Below are 17,399 nucleotides of genomic sequence, written 5' to 3' on the forward strand. Positions count from 1 at the left end.
AAAATTGGACTTATTTTACGTTCATCTAATTTTGTTTATTTATCCTTTTTGCACAAACATAAGCACAATGGCAAGTTTCTCCCCAGAGGCCATTTCTTCCAACCCACCAGTTACGATTAAATTGTTTAAACAAATGTGTTGCAAGGATAGAAAAAAAATTGTGTGTCTGAAAATTGCAGGCACTGGGGGTACTATAATTTTTTGGGAAAAAGGGGTACTTTGTAAAAAAAAAAAAAAAAATCAGGAAAGACTGATCTAAATCTTACAGACCTCTGTCATGTCTCACTGCAGTCACTTCTTTTCCAAGCTCAACAGCCAGTCCTAGTCTTTTTAATCCTTCCACAGGAAAAAGCTATTCCATCCCCCTCCTTCCAGTCCTTGTTGTCACACTTCTTGGTGAGTAGCGGGCCAAGGCTTGCTTTGGGCCAGCATCAGACAGCCCCCACCACAACTAGCCTTTGCAAAACTGGGCTGAGAAATCTCTCCGTGCCACTGCGACAATCATGGCCGGTGCCCCTCCGTTCTGTAATGTCCCCCGATCCAAGCCCAGCTCAGAACCTGAGCTCCAGAAGGGGGCAAACTGATGAATCACAGGTCTCCGAAACGCAGGGAGTTCGGACCCAGCTTAACCTCTGAACTGCCCCCAGCATGCGGTTGGATTGTTCCCATAGAAAGACAGCCACTGGATTGAGCCTGCATCAAAGGGTCCTCTGAGAGCATCATTTCCAACAAGAGAGCCACCCTGGTTCAAAGCTCCCTGGGTACTTGGGATTGAGTCCAAGCAGAGACTGAGTCAATTCTGTTGTCGGTGGCCTTGGCAATCATGGGAGCCGACAATCCTAACCAGCACCGCTGCTCCTCGTCAGCCCAGTCCCCTTCAGAGCAGCTGTTTCCTGCACAAAAACCATGGCGGAGCCTTGGCAGGAATTCTGCCTAAACCAACCCCAGATGGGCATTTTCAAATTAAGCCCAAACTTTGCCCCGGCTCTGCCAGGGGCCGCACTCCGGGACTGAAAACGTTTCTGCTGGCTGAGTGATCCGGCCTGGCTCTGCACCAGCCTGGGCACAGAAGGCCAGGACTTCCATTTGCTATTGCACAAGTCAGCAGCTCAGGAAGCAGCTGGCAAGCCAACAGGGAAAGAGTCCCATGCCTCCAGCCAAGCAGAGCTGACATTCCATGCCAAAGGCCAGGCACCAGCCAAGCTGGGAACTGCGTCTCCAAACCCGGAACAGCAGCTAAGTGCAAACATGTGCAATCGCACCGAGACCGCCGGGCCATGGACTCCTCTCGTTCCCACCAGGGTTGGTCCCACGGACGCTGCTGGGCCTGAGTCGGACCTGGAACCCGAGGGAATCTAGAGTAACGCCAATGAGCCAGCTTCTCAGCTGGTGTCAAGGGGCGCGGGTCCCAAAGGAGCAGTGCCGGTTGACATGGGGCAAGAAGCTGGCCCACTTCTGGTGCTGCACCAGTGTAAAACGATGTGCCAGGGAACCAGCCCCACTCAGACAATGGAGTCACGCCTGATTTACACCAGGGGAGGTAGAGGAGAGACCAGCCCCCGGCCGTCTGGCCCGATGTGCCATCATCCTCTGTTGCTGGGGCTCAGCCTGAGGCATCCCGGTGAAAGGAGAAGGCCGGCCATGCCGCAGGGCTGGGCAGAGCTCACGCTGGTCTAACACATGGCTAGGGCCACGCCACGGTCTCAGAGCCAATGAGTGCACCTCAGCGAGGGCACCCCAGGGCGCCTCCTGCTTCAGCCGGGACAGCACCACCCTGGGCCCCGGGACAGCGCCTGTGTCCGACCCTGTGCAGCTGCGAGGGGCAGCTCACGCGCCACTGGAAGCGGCCATCTTACACCCAAGCAGGAGCCCTGTCTGCCACCTCGCCTGGCGCAGAGGAAGCCGCTGGCCTGCAGCGGCCCAGGGGACGACAGTCCCTCCCCAGCTGGAGGGGCTCAGCCGGGACAACTTGCAGCTGAGCCTCTTGACTTCGTTCCATGTTCCCGACATGCCGGTTCTGGACGACAGCCACGTCGGAGCCGGACTGACGCTCGCGCTGTGCGTAGTGCTCCACGGCCAGCATTCAGCACGCCCTTCTGGGGACCGCGCTGCCACGGGACGGAACGCCTCTGTGCAGTCAGCAAGGCCCCGAGCGCGTCAGAGGGGGCAGCTCAGCACCAGCCCTGGGCAGCCCGGCTGCCTGCTGGCATGGCACAGTGTCACCAGTCTGCAGGACACAAACAAGCCACAGAGAAGATGGGGTTGGGGGTGGGCAGCAAGGGAGCAGCCTGGCCCAGGTAGGGCAGCAAAAGGTGGGAGCCCAGGAGTCACCCCCCAGCCTGTGTCCTGCAAGCCAGGCCCGAAGCCGCAAACAGGCGGTGCATTTCCAAAGCCAGCGTTTGTGTGGGTGAGCTGGGGGAAGGGACCCCTCAGGGCAGGGGCTCCTTGCAGGCTATGGCTTGGGTCAGTGTGGGGCAGAGGGACACACCACACCGGGTGGAAACAGACCCGGACTCTAACCCGCACACACCAAAATTCCACACAGCCCCCAGCTCAGCCAGCCTCAGGGATGCAGTTGGGTCCATGACCCAGGCAGAGCTCCCTCACTGGCACTCAGTGGCCACCTGGCTGGTCTCACGCCATGTGCTGGGACCCATCCCTGAGCAGACTCAGCAGAAGGGCCAGGGGACTCACATCTGTCCAGCCAGCTCCTGGGGTTGGGCTCCACGCAGCCCTACCCTTGACCTGCTGGTTCTGTCACTGCTCCCGGGTGGCTGATGCCCCCCGGGCACTAGCTGAGCGGATGAAGTTCTCCTGGGCCACAGCAAGGGAGGAGGGTCCCAGTGCCAGAACTGTGGCCCTGCCCTGCTCCTTCCCCCTCAGCCCTGCCCATGGCCCTACCTTGTTCTGCCCTTTCCCCCTACGGCTCTCCTCCCATACCACTCTCAGTCCTGCCCTGCCCTGCCCTGCCCTCCCCGCAGGTGCCACCACGTTCGCTCCATGACCCGCCCCTGCTTGCTGCTTTCCACCCCGGTAGCCCAGAGACCCAAGACACTCTGTGCCCCAGGGCTGCAGCAGGGAGCGAGTGCTCCTCCAGCCTCAGGCCCCCAGTGGGGGGAGCAGGGGGGGACTTTTCTGGGGGCCACCAATAGGCTGGGACCCCAGAGCATAGGCCCCATTGGCTCCGGCAGTAACGTGCCCCGGGCACTGATTTCAACAGGTGCAAGGCCTCCTCTTCACAGGCTGGCCGGGTCTTTCTTCTGTTGCCCTGTTGCAGCCCGTGGGGCTCCGACTCCCAGCTTGTGTCAGCAGACCCGTACACGGTAGTGGGAGGGGGGGCAGAGGGTGCCACCACTCCCCGCCCCCCAGCACAGGTGGCACGTATAACAGGTGATGCCTCCCTTGGGTCTTAGCGGTCAACCTCCCCTCTTCCTGTCCTTATTCCACACAACAGCAGCTTGCAGACTCATGGCTCTTCCCCGACCATGGCTCTGAAAAGTGAAAATCCTTCCAGCGCATCAGACGAATTGGGATGACACAGAACCTGTGAAAGAGCCATTAAGTGGTAATTTAAAGCCTCGACCAGGCATGGGCCAACCGTGACTTGACTGACATAAACAGCTGTGTCTTATGGCCACAGGCCCTGACTTTAACATGTGTTTAAATATTTTATTAGTTTGTGGCTGAAGTTCCTAAAATCACATCACTAAAAAAATCCCTTCAGAGATCTTTAGGAGCAGTCTGAGAATTCAGCTTTAGCTTCGAGTGCTTGGATCTTCAGACAGTTTTTCTTTTTAAATAAATCCTTCAAAAAACCACCCCCCCACACCATATACTGTACCTTAATCCCCACTCCCAGCCCCCTGCACCCCTTCAGCCCAACACCCGGCCCTGAGCCCATCATGACCTCTGATACTTTGCCATGGGCCCTTCTCCCGCCCCAACCCTGATTCCTGAACCCCCGACATCCTCAGCACCCTGCCCTAACTTCTGTACCCCTACATACTCCAATCCAATACCCTACGCACCTCATATACCCCAGCCCTGACTCCTGCACCCCCACGTCTCCAGTCCCCTGCCCTGAGCCTCCCACACTCCAGCCCACAATTTCTGGTGTATTTCTAACTGTCTCGGAGATTTGTTTAGTATTTTACAGCTTTGCTGTGGGGGGATAATATGCATTTTAGTGTGATCACTAGCGAGAGCTGTTAGAAAAGATCATCCAGGTGCTCCAAGAGCAGCATTCTTTCTTTTGATTTGATTTCAAATGAAATAATCATCGAGAGCATCGTTCCTTCTTAATTAGCCCTTATTTGAATATATTTTCTTCCACACTTATGGAGTGTTTCCGACATCTATTTAGATCTAGGCTTTTTGTTCGTACTGCTGGTGAATGTCCACACACTCAGGAGCTCACTACTGGTGTTGCACGGAAGAAATTTTAACTCGCCCAAAAAAGAAAATTCAACCCACCCAAGGACAGAGATGGAAGCTCTTACAGGGAACACTGGTCCCCTGCCCTGCACGTCGCCAGGAGAGTCCCAGTGCATGTGTGGGGCTGTGGGCAGCTAGGAGAGCCCTGGGTGCACGGGTGTGGACTCCAGCAGTGGGGATGCTGAGAGAGACGGGCAGGGCCAGGCTGGCTGGAGGGAGAGCCACAGGCGGAGGGAGAAGGACAGGGCCTGCTACGGGGGGAGGTGGTCCACATTTACAAAAGAAACACACACGCCCCTCCCAGAAATTCCTGCAGACAGGCCTGGTCCGGTCTGCACTGCTCACCCACCTCCTGCTAACCCGTCTCCTGGCAGCAGGTCCTTCAAGTCTCCTCGAAAGTTGAGCAGGGCCCACGCTCCCCGTTCTCCCTCGTCTCACGCGCTGAGGAGGTCAGGAGACCTTCTGACATCACACCCAGGGCTGCCTTGCCCTGCCCTGCCGCCTCGCAGTGAGCAGTTCTCCTGCATGGCAGCCGCTGGCAACCCCAAGCAGCAGCAGCGTCTCCTCTTTGGTGGGTTTCTTGTCAACAGCCTGCGTTTGAGCCCTGGCCTCAGAACGGCCTGACAGCGCATCCCCAGCACCTGGTCCCACTGCTGCCACCTAATAGCACAGCTGGGACTGTGCTGCAGCTGCTTCCACAACCCAGCTGGGCCTGAGCAGGTCGTTGATCTCATGGCACAGGTGCAGACAGGGCTGCTGAGCGGCTGGCAGCCTTCTCGGGCAGCGCACGTGCTCTGAGAGCCTTGGACGTGTTACCTAGAGAGAGGTGGAATCTCCATCCCTGGAGGTGTTTAAGTCCCGGCTTGACAAAGCCCTGCCTGGGATGATTTAGTGGGGGTTGATCTGGCTTTGGGCAGGGGGCTGGACTCAGTGACCTCCTGAGCTCCCTTCCAGCCCCAGGATTCTGTGATCGGCTACGGTCACACTGCAGAACGGTCCCTCTGCCTGTCCAAAGTGCTGGACTAGAGTGTCTGTTCCCTCGGCCCAGCCCTTGCTCCTGCTGTCTGGGTTCCTCCCGCTTCAGCCCGGACAGCCCAGCCGCCGCTGCTCCTTGGAGGTGTTTCTCTGGGGTTAGATCAGATCATCTCTCCCCTCAGCGGGACTCCTGTGTCCTGCAGACGATCCTGTCGCTCATCAGGGAACCGCTTCTCCCTCCAGCCACATGTGCAGGCCGGAGGTCTCCGCTCTGCCGCGTCTGGCTCGGTGCCTTGGCTCGGTGGAGTCTCTCACTCTGCAGTGCGTTTGGCACCAGTGTACTCACCAGACACGTGTAGCAGCTGGTCTAGTGCTTGGGGCAGATTTCTGGCATGTGTCCCCCTCGCGTCTCCTCCTTTCCCCAGTAATGTAATACAAAACTTTCCCCTTAATTTCTTGTCTGTATCCCCCGGAGCTTTGTGCACAGGCTCAGTTCTCACTTCCAGGCTTGGGCCAGGCTTGTCTCAAACTCCAGCCTTCCAGGTGCACTGAGTCCCTCCGTGCGGCCGGTTTGCTGTGGTTCCAGATGCTGCTTGGTTTGCCTGTTCCTTGCTGCATGTCTCACGAGCCTGGCCACTGCCACCACGTTGCCTGTTCTATCAGCTGGGTAATAAGCGTGGCTGTAAAACTAAACCGACTCTTTGTTTAGAGGACTATTTACAGAGACCAGCCAACTGCACACAGATTAACTTCTTCGTGTCTCCTCCAAACTCTTCCCACCTGCATCCTGTGTTCCTCCCTCCACATTCCCGGCATAGCACCGTACTGGCCTGAGTGTGGCTTCTTAGGGTGCAGATTAAAAGCTTTCAGTTTCAATTTAGCAGAAATCAGGAACCAATCAACTGCCCTAGTTCCAGTTTGCGAGTGGACAAAAGGCTGGAGAGTGTGTGTGTCTTTGTCCATACTGCCACACTGTACAAAAACAAACAAGCAGTCCAATAGCACTTTAAAGACTAACAAAATAATTACTAGGTGATGAGCCTAAAACTCCTCCTCAGCAAGATGCAAACCTTCACGTCATGCACCGGGATGTGAATTTTCTAGGTCATTATAGGGGCTCTTTTGCACACTTGGCTTAATCTAATTCTTGACTCCCCTCCTCCCCCTTGACGCCCCTTCTGCCCCTCTGCTCTCTGATTTGCTCACCTTGATAATATTTTTCTGATTTGTCAACCTTGATTGCTGGTTTTGGGTCTCTGTGCCTTAGGTGTTGGGTCTGTGCTGGTCTGGCTGTGATCTGAAGAAGTGGGTCTGCCCCACGGAGGCTCATCACCTAATAAATGATATTGTCAGTCTTCAAAGCGCTACTGGACTGCTTGTTTGTTTTGATAGGATACAGACTAGCCCGGCTTTCCCTCTGGTGCCATCCTGTCTGGCGCTCTTCTGGGGTTTCCATGTGAGGGTGCGTCTGTCACCCACGTGTGTGTGAGAGGGTATGTGAGCATCTCCTTGAGATGACTGTGCCTGTCACCATTACTCTGCCAACAACTCCCGGGTGGTCGTGCTGCTCCTGCTGTGCTGACTGTTTCCCCTGAGCTCTGGCCAGGGAGAGGTACAGGAGATCGTCACCTTTCAATCAAAGGCCACAACTGGCTGCCCTGGTGGGGGATGGGAGCCAGGTTAGATCAGGCCGGCACCGGGAACCCATGCAAAGGCAAAAAGACACCGTTGCAAATTATTTTTAAGCTCTCCTGTTTCCTACAGCAGTTCGGTGACTGTTTTCATGCTGGGGTGGCCATGCCAATGCCAGGCAGGAGCTTTTCCCCCTGCCCCGGCACGTCCCATCACCCTGCCCGGATGTGTGACCATCTGTTCCAAGCCTCCTTCCCAGCTTCCCAGAGGATGCTGGCTGAGGAGGCAAAAGGCCACTTCCTCCTGGGAACGCCTGTGCCAATTCCTCGCGCTTGCACAGCAGCCCCAGAGGGCCGCAATGACTCAGTGGGTGAGGGTGCCAGGAGCTGCAGGGCAGAGCCCAGCTGCTGGGTCCATCAGAATTTGTGCCGTTCAGTTGTGCAGAGGAGGCTTTTCTTTCCCTTAAGCAATGACACGATGATTCTCCCGGCAGCTGCGCAAGGGACTCTCCCGGCAGCATGCATGGCTGACTCATTCGTGCCGGAGCTCCGAGCCACGTCTGCTCACTGTCCTGACCACCTGGATTCGCACAGCAGCTGGGCTCCACCCGGGGCTGGGACATGCTGTGTGAAAGGGCTGAGGGCAGGTGTGGGGAGACCCTGTGCCTTGGCCCTTGCTGGTGCTAGGTCTCTGGGTGGCTCCCGGTGGCCCTGGTCCATGAGCGACAGCACAGACCACACCAGGAGTCTGTCCCTCAGCCTGGGGCACTGTGGTTGGGCACTGCCATGAGCTCAAGGTGCCGGTGCTGGGTTCTCCCTTCCTGGTTCCCTCCACTGGCAGGAGATTCACCATCTCCCTCAGTTCCCTTTGCAAAGGAGAAGACGATCGTGGTTGGCAAGACTGAGCTGCCGCCAGCTCTGATGCTGCCAACGGCTGGGACGGTGGCCCCCAACCCATGCGATGCCAGCACCCCGCTGCCAGGAGGCACAGTGTCACGCGGCCCTGCCTCGCTGCCTGTGGGATTCTGCTCTGCAAACACAAAGCTGCTGGCCCTTTGCTGTGTCCCAGCGTGGAAGATGTGTCCCAGGCCAGGCAGCACCAGAGCCACGCAAGAGAGGGCCAAAGGCCAGGCGGCTACTGGGGCCCCTTCAGACCTGAGCGGGGCCCTGCGGGGGATGCTCCGGCGGAGGGCAGAAACTGGAGGCAGAGTCTGGTCTCTGCTGTGGTGCAGCCTCAGTGGTGCACAGAGGGAATGTGTGAAGTCCTCCAGGACGCAGGCGGACCCCTGCCCAGGGGAGAGCCTTAGCTCCCAGCTCATGCCTTGCTCGGCCATGCCCCCACACCTTCCCCTGCCCTTCTCCCAGCACAATGCCCTGCTCCCAGGCCACTGCTCGGCCTCCTCACACCTCTGCCTCGTCACCTGGCTGAGGCCATGGCCCACCTCCCCGCAGTCCCCTGCCCCCGCAAAACAGGCCTCAGCAAAAGGCCTCTTGGCCCACCCAGTCCAAACCTCCCTGTGGTTTAGGGGGGGTTGGAATTAACTCCTCGCTGCAGTGGTCCAAGCAACAGGCGCCTTCAGCCCCCATCTCCAGGCTCATCTCACCCCACAACAAAGTTTCACCTGCTTCATAACGGAGCCATGGGCAAAGCTGGAGAGAGGGAAAGAAAACAAGCTGAGCCCAGCTAGGCCGGGAGCTGCCCCCAGCTAGGCCAGTAGGGGCCACTCTGAGCCCACCCCAGAAGAGAGACACCCCCCACACTGGCACGGCTGAGCCAGTCCCAGCTGAAAGCCCCTGGCAGGGCTGGTTGGGGCTGAGCCCTGAGCCGAGAGCCCTGTAGCCCTGGCGGGAGTTTGGTGATCTGTGCTGGGGGCCGCTCTGTGTTGAGCTGCCACTGCTGTAACAACACTGAGAAGTGGAGCCAAAGCCACAGACCCTGTGACACCAGCCTGTAGGACAGTGACTGGGCCCATCTGACACCTGCCAGAGCGGCTCCCTGTTGGGCAGCAGCCATAGGGCAGGGTGGGACCTGGCTCAGCTCACACAGGTACTTCCTGGAGAAAAACGGGCCATTCTGCAGCAACTTCACACCTTGTCCCACCAGCAGGGCATATCCAGAACCTAGCCCTGCAATGACAGCAGGCAGTGCTGCAGTGACCTCACCGAGCCATGTAATGACATCACTCTGCAGCACAACGCCATCACTCAGTGCTGCAGTGACATCACGGCAGACCCAGCAAGGACTGAAACAGATGCACTGAGAGCTCAAAGCAGGCGCTTCTCCAGCACCGTGCCAGGCAGGTGCTGTGTGGAACAGGCACTGCAGGGGGCACATGGCACATGCCGGGCATTGGGTTAGATGACGACATCAGCCCTGGGAGATGTTGACATCAGCAGGTGGGGCAACAAGGTTGCACAGCAGCACAATGGCCTGTGCAATGCGGATGCTGGCAGCGGCAGTGCCCCGCAACGAGCTGTTACTCAAGGACACAGGCACATCCTGGCTGGCCCAGGACACAGCGTCCGCCTGCAGAAGGAGGAAGAAGCACTGCTAGCGCGGGAAGCTAAGAACCCTGCAGCAAACGACGCTGGGGCCTGGGCTGCCCGGTTTGACATTTGCAGGGAAGGGAGATTGGAGGAACCCGCAGGGGGCTTTGGGGTGAGAACAAGAGACGCCCCCCCGCAGCTGAGGGACACTTGCAAAGAGGGGGGGCGTGATGCCACGTGCCAACCACCCGCATGCAGCAGCTGTGCATCCTGCCATTACAGCCACCCGTGCGGGCGCTGCAGCGGGTCAGTCAGCAGGGCCAGGCGGGGAATCCAGGATTCTGATCACCGACTCCCATTGGTCCCGCAGGCCAAAGAGCTGCTGCGCCTGCGTTTCTCTGGGCTTCGAGCCCTGGCTACCCTACAGCTGCAGATCTGGAATTATTTCCAGCTGGGCAGGAGCCAGCAGCGGCATTTGCAGCTCGTTCCACTGGGTAACAGCAGCCAGGCCAGAGGGCTGACGAGGGCTCTAGGCAGGTGCTGTACAGCCCCATCAGAAGAGGTGCTTTCACCCCAAGAGCTGCTGCCACAGCGCAGGGAGGGGCTGGCAAAGCCACCTTGGCCCCTCTGCAGCTTGAGTCATGTCTTGCACTGTTCCAAGAGCCAGCGTGACCCAGCCTGCAGCACCCACCACCGTGCCACGGGGGGCTGTCCACTCACCAGCCCTGCAGTGCCCTGCACAGATCCCCGAAGCAGAAGCTAGAGGGCGAATTTGGCAGGGCCTGGGAGCCCAGGCGCTATACAGCAATGTGTCGCTAGCAACACACGGCACCTCCAGCAGAGTCTGCAAGGACGAGACTTGCTGCCTGGGATGCCCTGTGCAGGGGGCAGCGTGACAGCGCCTGTCTAGAGTGCTGCCTGATGAGCAAGCAGGTGCATTGTGGGATTGCACTGGGAGGACCATCTACCCCAGAGCAGCTCTGAAGCATTTGGGTCCCATCCTCTCTTGCGCTGTGGAGGTGGCGGGGACAGGATCGTGGAACCAGGGGCTGGTGATAGTTGCTGGGAGCTGGAGCCATCAGCTGGGAATTCTTATGGATACAGGCAGCTCTTTGGGGCTGGCTTTGCCAGGGCTCTTTGGTGCACACAGGACCTGACCCCGCCAGGCCTTGGGAGACTTTCCGCAGGCTCCCAGCGCGTGCTGGCCTGTGGCCACCTGAGTGAATCAGAGGCCCTTTGTGCTCACACTGAACAAGGAGCTGCGTGGGAGAAGCAGAACAGGGCGCTGTCCCTTCGGCCAAGTGTTATCGGTCTCCAGGCCCTTGCTGAGCAGCTTCCCTTGGGAGGGGAGAGACTGGTGGGACGAGTCCGCTACTGCTCAGGCGCAAAGTCCTGTTTCCCTGAACACAGCAGGAGCCAGCAGCGGCTGGCAGTGCCCTGGCTCACTCGCTCAGGCATCCCAGCCTCCAGCCACCTGAAGAGGGGCTCTGAAGAGGCTGGAGAGAGGCGGTTCTCAGTGGCGACGGATGGCGGAACAAGGAGCAATGGAATGACGTTAGAGAGGGGGAGGTGTAGGCTGGATATTAGGAAAAACTATTTCCCCAGGAGGGAGGTGAGGCACTGGAATGCGTTGCCTAGAGAGGTGGTGGAATCTCCATCCCTGGAGGGTTTTATTTAAGTCCCAGTTTGACAAAGCCCTGGCTGGGATGATTTAGTTGGGGCTGGTCCTGCTTTGGGCAGGGGGCTGGACTCGATGACCTCCCAAGGTCTCTTCCAGCCCTCGGATCCTAGGATTCTATGAACTCTGGGGAGCTGAGCACAAGAGAGGTGATTGCTAAGCCAAAGGAAGCCTGGCTCGTGATCTTACGAGAGAACTCTCCAGTGTCAGCCGCAGCTGAAAACCCAAATCCTGACATTCCCGAGTTCCAGCCAGAGATCATGAGCAGGATTCCCTCTAAAATTTTCCATCCGGGGGGAATAAATTTTGTTATATGTGCTAAGGCTTGTGCAGATAAGTACCACTGCTAGAAACACACACTGCCGGCTGCGGGCGCTTTGCTAGTCGGCTGGGCGGCATTAGAATCTGTGCTGGGCAGCCGCCCAAGTGCTCAGCTTACAGGGAACACAGGTCACGAATCAGGCTTCATTTGACTTAGAAATCACTGTCAGCACTCGCGGGTGAGGCTCCTGCTCTCAGCCTGACCCAAGCAGCCAGGGATCCCCCTTCTCACTTCACTCCGCTCCCCTAGTCCAGCCCTCCATCCCTCACCTCCTCCTACCGCCCTGGGGTGCCCATTGTTTTGGGGAGTCACTTCAACACCCCTCCCTGTGCCACGGCTGTACATCACCTCCCCCGACAGCTGCTTGGCACTGTTCTGCCGGGTCGCTCAGCTTCCATCAGCACCTCCTCCCCATTTCCCTGGGGCTTCCTTTCCTGCCCGGACCCTGCTGCTGCTCCTAACCCATCCTCTCCCACAGCAGCCCCCAGTACTGAGCGAGGCTCCTGCAAGCACACAGCAGGGCACCAGGCAATACTAGGGCCACAGACAGAGGAGGAGCATTCATGGGCTGCTGGAAGAAGAAAAGTTTTTTGCTGCTCTGCTGTGATGTTCCTCATCAGTGATCGTCTTTAATGGCCCTCATGTGGTTGCTCCCTCCACCCTCCAGACAGTAGCAGGGGACCATTTATGACAATAAAATCCCCCAAGAATACTCACAGGGCCAACCGAGGAGACAGCTGAGCCGTCAGCGATGATCTTCTGGAGAGGGGTAAATGTAGTGCCCACAGCGACAGAGGGAACAAGGCCAACCCAGGGAATTACAGACCAGTCAGCTGAACTTCGGTACCAGAAAGATCACAGAGCAAATAATTAAGCAAGCAAAGTGCAAATGCCTAGGAGGTGCCCAAGTGATACGTAACAGGCTGGGTCTGTCTGGGACGGGTCCTGCCAAACCAAATGGAAGGATTTCTCTGACAGAACCAGGAGAGCTCGACGCTAGAAAGGCATTAATGCTGCCTCATGAGCAGACAAGGGAACAAACCAAGCGGTAGCTGCTGTTGGGGGCAGCCATAGGCAGCATGTCTTGCAGGCTGGCCTCCTCCACATCTCTGACACCCAAGGCCCCTCCCCACTCTGCGCCTTCTCCCTCTGCTCTCACCAGCCCATCTGCTGCCACAGCCAGGAGTGGACTTGAACCCCAGCTGGCCAGAGTCTGGAGCAGCCAAGAGGCACCCAAGCCCCAGCCAGACAACTGGGGCCCAGGCTGCCCAGAGGAGGTCTGAGCCCTGCTGAGGCCAGCCCCAGGGCTGCAGCAGGGGGCGGGTTTGGGAGGCTTAGCCTCCAGCCAGCCTCCAGCACCCACTGCCCTTGTGCACACTGGAGCAGGGGGCCAGCTGCCCGGGAAGGCTGCCTTCCGGGGAGTGGCACAGCTGGTGCAGATCGGCTGAGAGGGGGCGGCTGGGCCTGGGAAGCTGAACAAAGGGGAGGAGTAGAGATCCCTGCAGGGCAGCTATGAGCCCCCAGGACGAGGCGGGGCTCTTGTGCTTTGCCGGGCGCTTTGCGGACATTTGTACACGCACGCTGCTGGCGGGAGGCTGGGCAGAGGAGGGCATCATGCCAGGAGCACACACGTCACGTGATGCCCGCCACCACCCAGCCTCCCGCCCACTGCGCCAGCCACGCCACAGGACACTACGTGACAGCGAGCGCCCCCCGCAGCCCCTGCTCACCGGGGTCCTGGGAACAACAGGGAGCAGGAACCCTCGGACGCCAGTCCCAGGGGGGGGTGGGACACAGCATGGCACAAGGCCTGGAGTCCATGGGATGGGGTGCTACTCGGTGAGGGGAAGAGACAGCGGCACCGGGCATCTCTGGCCACTCCTGCCAGCCGTGGCTGCCAGAGACCAGCCCAACGAGGGCCTTTGGCTTGGACACGCCCCTGAGAAACCCCCCTGGGCCAAGCGTCAGCAGTGGGGGGCTGGGCGGGGTCCCAGGGTGAGAGTCCTGCCGATGAGGAGGGGCCCAAACGGCCACAGAGCTGCTGGCCATGGGCAGAGGAGGAGCCCAAGGCACAGGCGCAGGCAAGACCTGCTGCTTGGACACAGTGGGGGCTGCTAGGTCTGGCCTGGGGCAGCAGGGGGGCTATGGGGGTGGGGTCCGTTGCAGGGGGTACAGGGGGGGCTCTGGTGGGGGCAGCGGGGGACAAGAGACGGGGCGCTGCACTCATCCAGTGTGGTGGACAGGGCTTACCGGGGACCCGCCCTTGTGCAGAGCCAGCTGGCAGTGGGGCTGGCATGCGCCTCACCCTGCCGGGGGGCGGCGCTAACAGCTCGGTGTCCCTGCGGTGCCAGGGGCACTGAGGGCCTTTGTTATGGGTGCTTGTCACCCTCCTTTGTTCCCAGCCTGTGACACGGGTTTGTTTTCTCTGTCCCAATCCCGGTGCAGAGATGTCTCCCCCTGACACAACACAGCCGCCTGCTCCGGACACTGCCTGCTGCATGGGGCCACTGCCTGGGAGCCCCCGGCCCCAGGGCAGCAGCGGCCCTGTTCCTCCTGGCTGTGGGCCCCACCCAACTCCAGGGCCAGCCCAGCCCTAGCAACAGGGGGGTTCCCCAGGGAGGTGCCCTAGCCAGTGCCCTCTGAGCCCCCCAGCCAGAGAGCCTACGGGACCCACACCCGGCATGGTTCTGGCCCTGGGAGCCCCTTGGGCCAGCGGGCTCAGGCTGGGCTGTCCTTGGTGTGGGGCGCTGGGCCTGGAGTCCTCAGTCCTGCCCTGTGCTTGAACCAGGCGGGGAAATGAGGGGAGGGGAGGAGGAAACGAAAGGACAAAGGAGCAGGAAGGGTGCGACACTGGGGCAATGTGGGGGGGCAGTGAGAGGTGGAGGGGGTGGGGCAGCCAGGAAGGGAGTGGGGCAGGAGAGCTGGGGGCTGGGAGGCAGCAGAGGGGTGGGAAGCTCAGGGTCTGTGGGCTCTGCCTTGCAGATGACTCCCAAGAGTCAGAAGCATCTCAGGCCCTTACAGGAGAGGAAACCAGCTCACCAGAAGGAAACTCTCAGCTTCCAGCTCAATGCGGGGCTTCCGACCTCTGCTGCTCCCTTGTCCCTGGGCTGGCTGGGCAGGGCTGGGGCCGGGAGGGGGATTGCCTTGTGGCCCTGGGGCAGGGCTGGGAGAGGATGCCCCACAGCCATGCAGATGGCCGTGATTGGCCTGCAAATGACGGGAAGGGAGCCGCAGGGATGGGAACATGCTCCTGCATTCTGGGGTAGGAACCCGGGGCTGGCTGTGTCCTGCAGACCGGCTTTCCCGCAGGCTCACAGGTGCAATGAGCTGCACCTCAAGCTGCATAGTCCCACAGCCACTCAGTGACCCAGTGCCAGCTTCCGCCTGGGCCCACTGCTGCTCTGCTCCAGAGAGGCCCCTTCTGTGGTCAGGACCCAGGTGTGTTGGTGGGGCCCTGCCTGGCCCCCATCTGGACCAGGAGGGTGAGGGGCTGCGAGTCGCCATTGAGGAAGGAGCTGAACTGCACAGGGTCCCCTGCCTGGCTTGTGGGTCCACTCTCATATCTGGAGCGAGTTCCACCCTGCAGCTCCTGCCCCCACTGCTAGCTCCAGACAGGAGGGTCGCACATTGCATGCCAAGGCAAAATAATAATCCACTTCCCTTGCAACAATTCCACACGTCTGGTGTCCAGTGACCAGCTCTGGGCAGCTAGGGGAGGAGAACAGCCTGGGTTCTAGCTAGGCTTCAGGAAGGTGCGTGGACAATGGTTACAGCAGGACTTTTGGAGCCAAACATTCTGGGTTCTAGTTCCAGGGAAGGCAGTGAGGCCCTGGGTGAGCACTGCCCCACAAGGGGCCCAGTGCACTTACCCACGTCAGTAGGAGGGTGGGAGACTGGCAGGGCCGCTGTGAACCCACAGGCTGCAGCTAAACAGCCTGATCTTGTGAGGACCCTTGTCCTCAGTTGCACTCAAAGTGCGCCATGGGGGGAGTTCTTTCTCCTTGTGGGCAGGGCTCTGAGCCCCCTGGATGGTGAGAAACTGGGGCACAGAGCAGTTAAGTGACACAGGGGGTCTGGTTCCCCCAACTCACAGGCTACTTCACTGGACCCATCCTTCTCTGCCTGAGGGCAGCAGCTGCTTTGATGCTAATGGGGTTGGTCTGGGGGAAATCAGCCTCTTGGAATGGAGGGGAGAGCGCTGTTTGCTTGGCCAAGAAGTGGCTCGACAGGGAGTGGTGGTGGCGGAAGCCAGCAGGCTCTACACGGTGCTTGACTCAGTCCCACGTGAACTATAATCAAAAAATTAACACCACACGAAATCCACCTCGTCCCTGGGAAATGGGTGAAAAACTGGCTGAGGGCTAGATCTTCTCAGAGGGTGACTGAATGGGACACCCCCCGCCCATGGTCATGCAGCATGGAGAATGAGGGACTTGGCTGGGATATTCTGTGCACCTGGGGCATGACTGGACCGTCTCCTCAGCACCGCTCCCTCTGGGGGAAGGACGTGGGACATTGGCCAGGGACTTCAGACCGAGAGCCAAGAGGCCAGGCTGGGCAGGAACCAGCCCCATGTGGCGCCTGACTCTACAGAGACAGTGAGCCTGCCCCGTCCTCCGACCCCCATGCAACCCAGGGTGCACCCAGGAAGCTGCTGCAAGTCCAGGGCACAGACTAGACCCCGCGAGTCCATAACAGCTGGGCAGGGCCTTTTTCCCCTGAGTAAACAGAGCTCCTGGGTTGATCCAGACCCTCTCCCAGGGGGCTGGACTCACAGGCATGGGTCAGGACTCAGGTGCAGGGCCCATCCGCTCCCACGGCTGAGTCACGCTTTCCCGCCCTCCCTTACATGGAGCAAGAGGCAACAATGTGGGGAAGGGCGGAAGTGATGCCTGGCCCCAGGCCAGCGCCCTTCCTCTCCAGCTGCGGAACCCATCAGCACTCAGCCAACCTGGTGGGGAGCAGAACCTGCTGCAGCCCTGGCCTGGGCCTCTAGGGCCCGTCTTCCCTGCAGTCAGATACCCTGGCCAGGTTATGGGGCTAGGGCTGCTGGGCTGGTTAATTGCAGAACAGATCTTTGGGTCTCCCCCACCCCGGCCACCATCACCATGCCCAGGCTCCAGCCCGAGCCCAAAAGGCTACTCTGCAATTAGCTCGAGCTGCAGTGAGCCCAACTCAGCTGGCACAGGGCCATGCGGGTGGCTAAATGCCACACAGACACACTTGGGGGGCACCCCGCAGCACCACAGTCCCTTGCTGCCAGCCCTGCAATGAGGCCAGGCACCTATTGCCATAAAACCTCCCCTTAATTTCAGGGTGCAGCCTGTGGCCAGTTGCAGAGGGGAGACCCAGATCCTGCCTAGGGGACCACTAGGGTGTCACCTTCCTGTCACACACACAAAACCCTTCTCTGCACACACATACACACACACAACCCTCCTTGGCTCCTACCCCTCACGCACACACATACACCCCACATACAGACGCACAAACACTTACCCACAGACATTGCCTAATTCCTATATGCAGCGCCCCCCGCACCCACACCCACACCCCAGTACAGAGACAACACACCCAAGTGGCTCCCTGTGCCCCTGACTCAGCTTTGGAGCCACCTGCTACACGCCATCGCAGCTGGGTCACTGGGCTCCTTGCTGCACACTCCATATTCTTGTGTGTGCACCTGGGCAGGGGCTGGCACATTTTCTGGCCATGACAGGGGAGACCTTCACTAGCTCCCCCCCGACTGAACTGATGATTTCTCTTCTCTTGATGTTCACAACCCCACCGACTGATGATAATGGGCCACATCCACCCAGATTGAATAGACCTTGTCAACTCTGGCCCTCCCCTCGACTGAGACTCCCTCTTT

The 17,399-nt window shown here is 59.3% G+C and overlaps 1 long non-coding RNA gene across 2 annotated transcripts in view; it reads right to left on the bottom strand.

Moving 5' to 3' along the window:
• The window catches only part of LOC142003649 (uncharacterized), a 22,058-nt gene continuing 4,659 nt past the window's right edge, over window positions 1–17,399 (bottom strand). For both annotated transcript variants that reach the window (XR_012642865.1, XR_012642864.1), the window contains exons 3-4: window positions 12,245–12,365; window positions 1–2,227 (exon numbers count right to left, since the gene is read on the bottom strand). This is a non-coding gene — a long non-coding RNA (uncharacterized LOC142003649). The remainder of the gene's footprint in view (window positions 2,228–12,244; window positions 12,366–17,399) is intronic.

The sequence above is a fragment of the Carettochelys insculpta genome, chromosome 30 (genome assembly GCF_033958435.1).
Source record: "Carettochelys insculpta isolate YL-2023 chromosome 30, ASM3395843v1, whole genome shotgun sequence".
NCBI classification, from domain to species: domain Eukaryota; kingdom Metazoa; phylum Chordata; order Testudines; family Carettochelyidae; genus Carettochelys; species Carettochelys insculpta.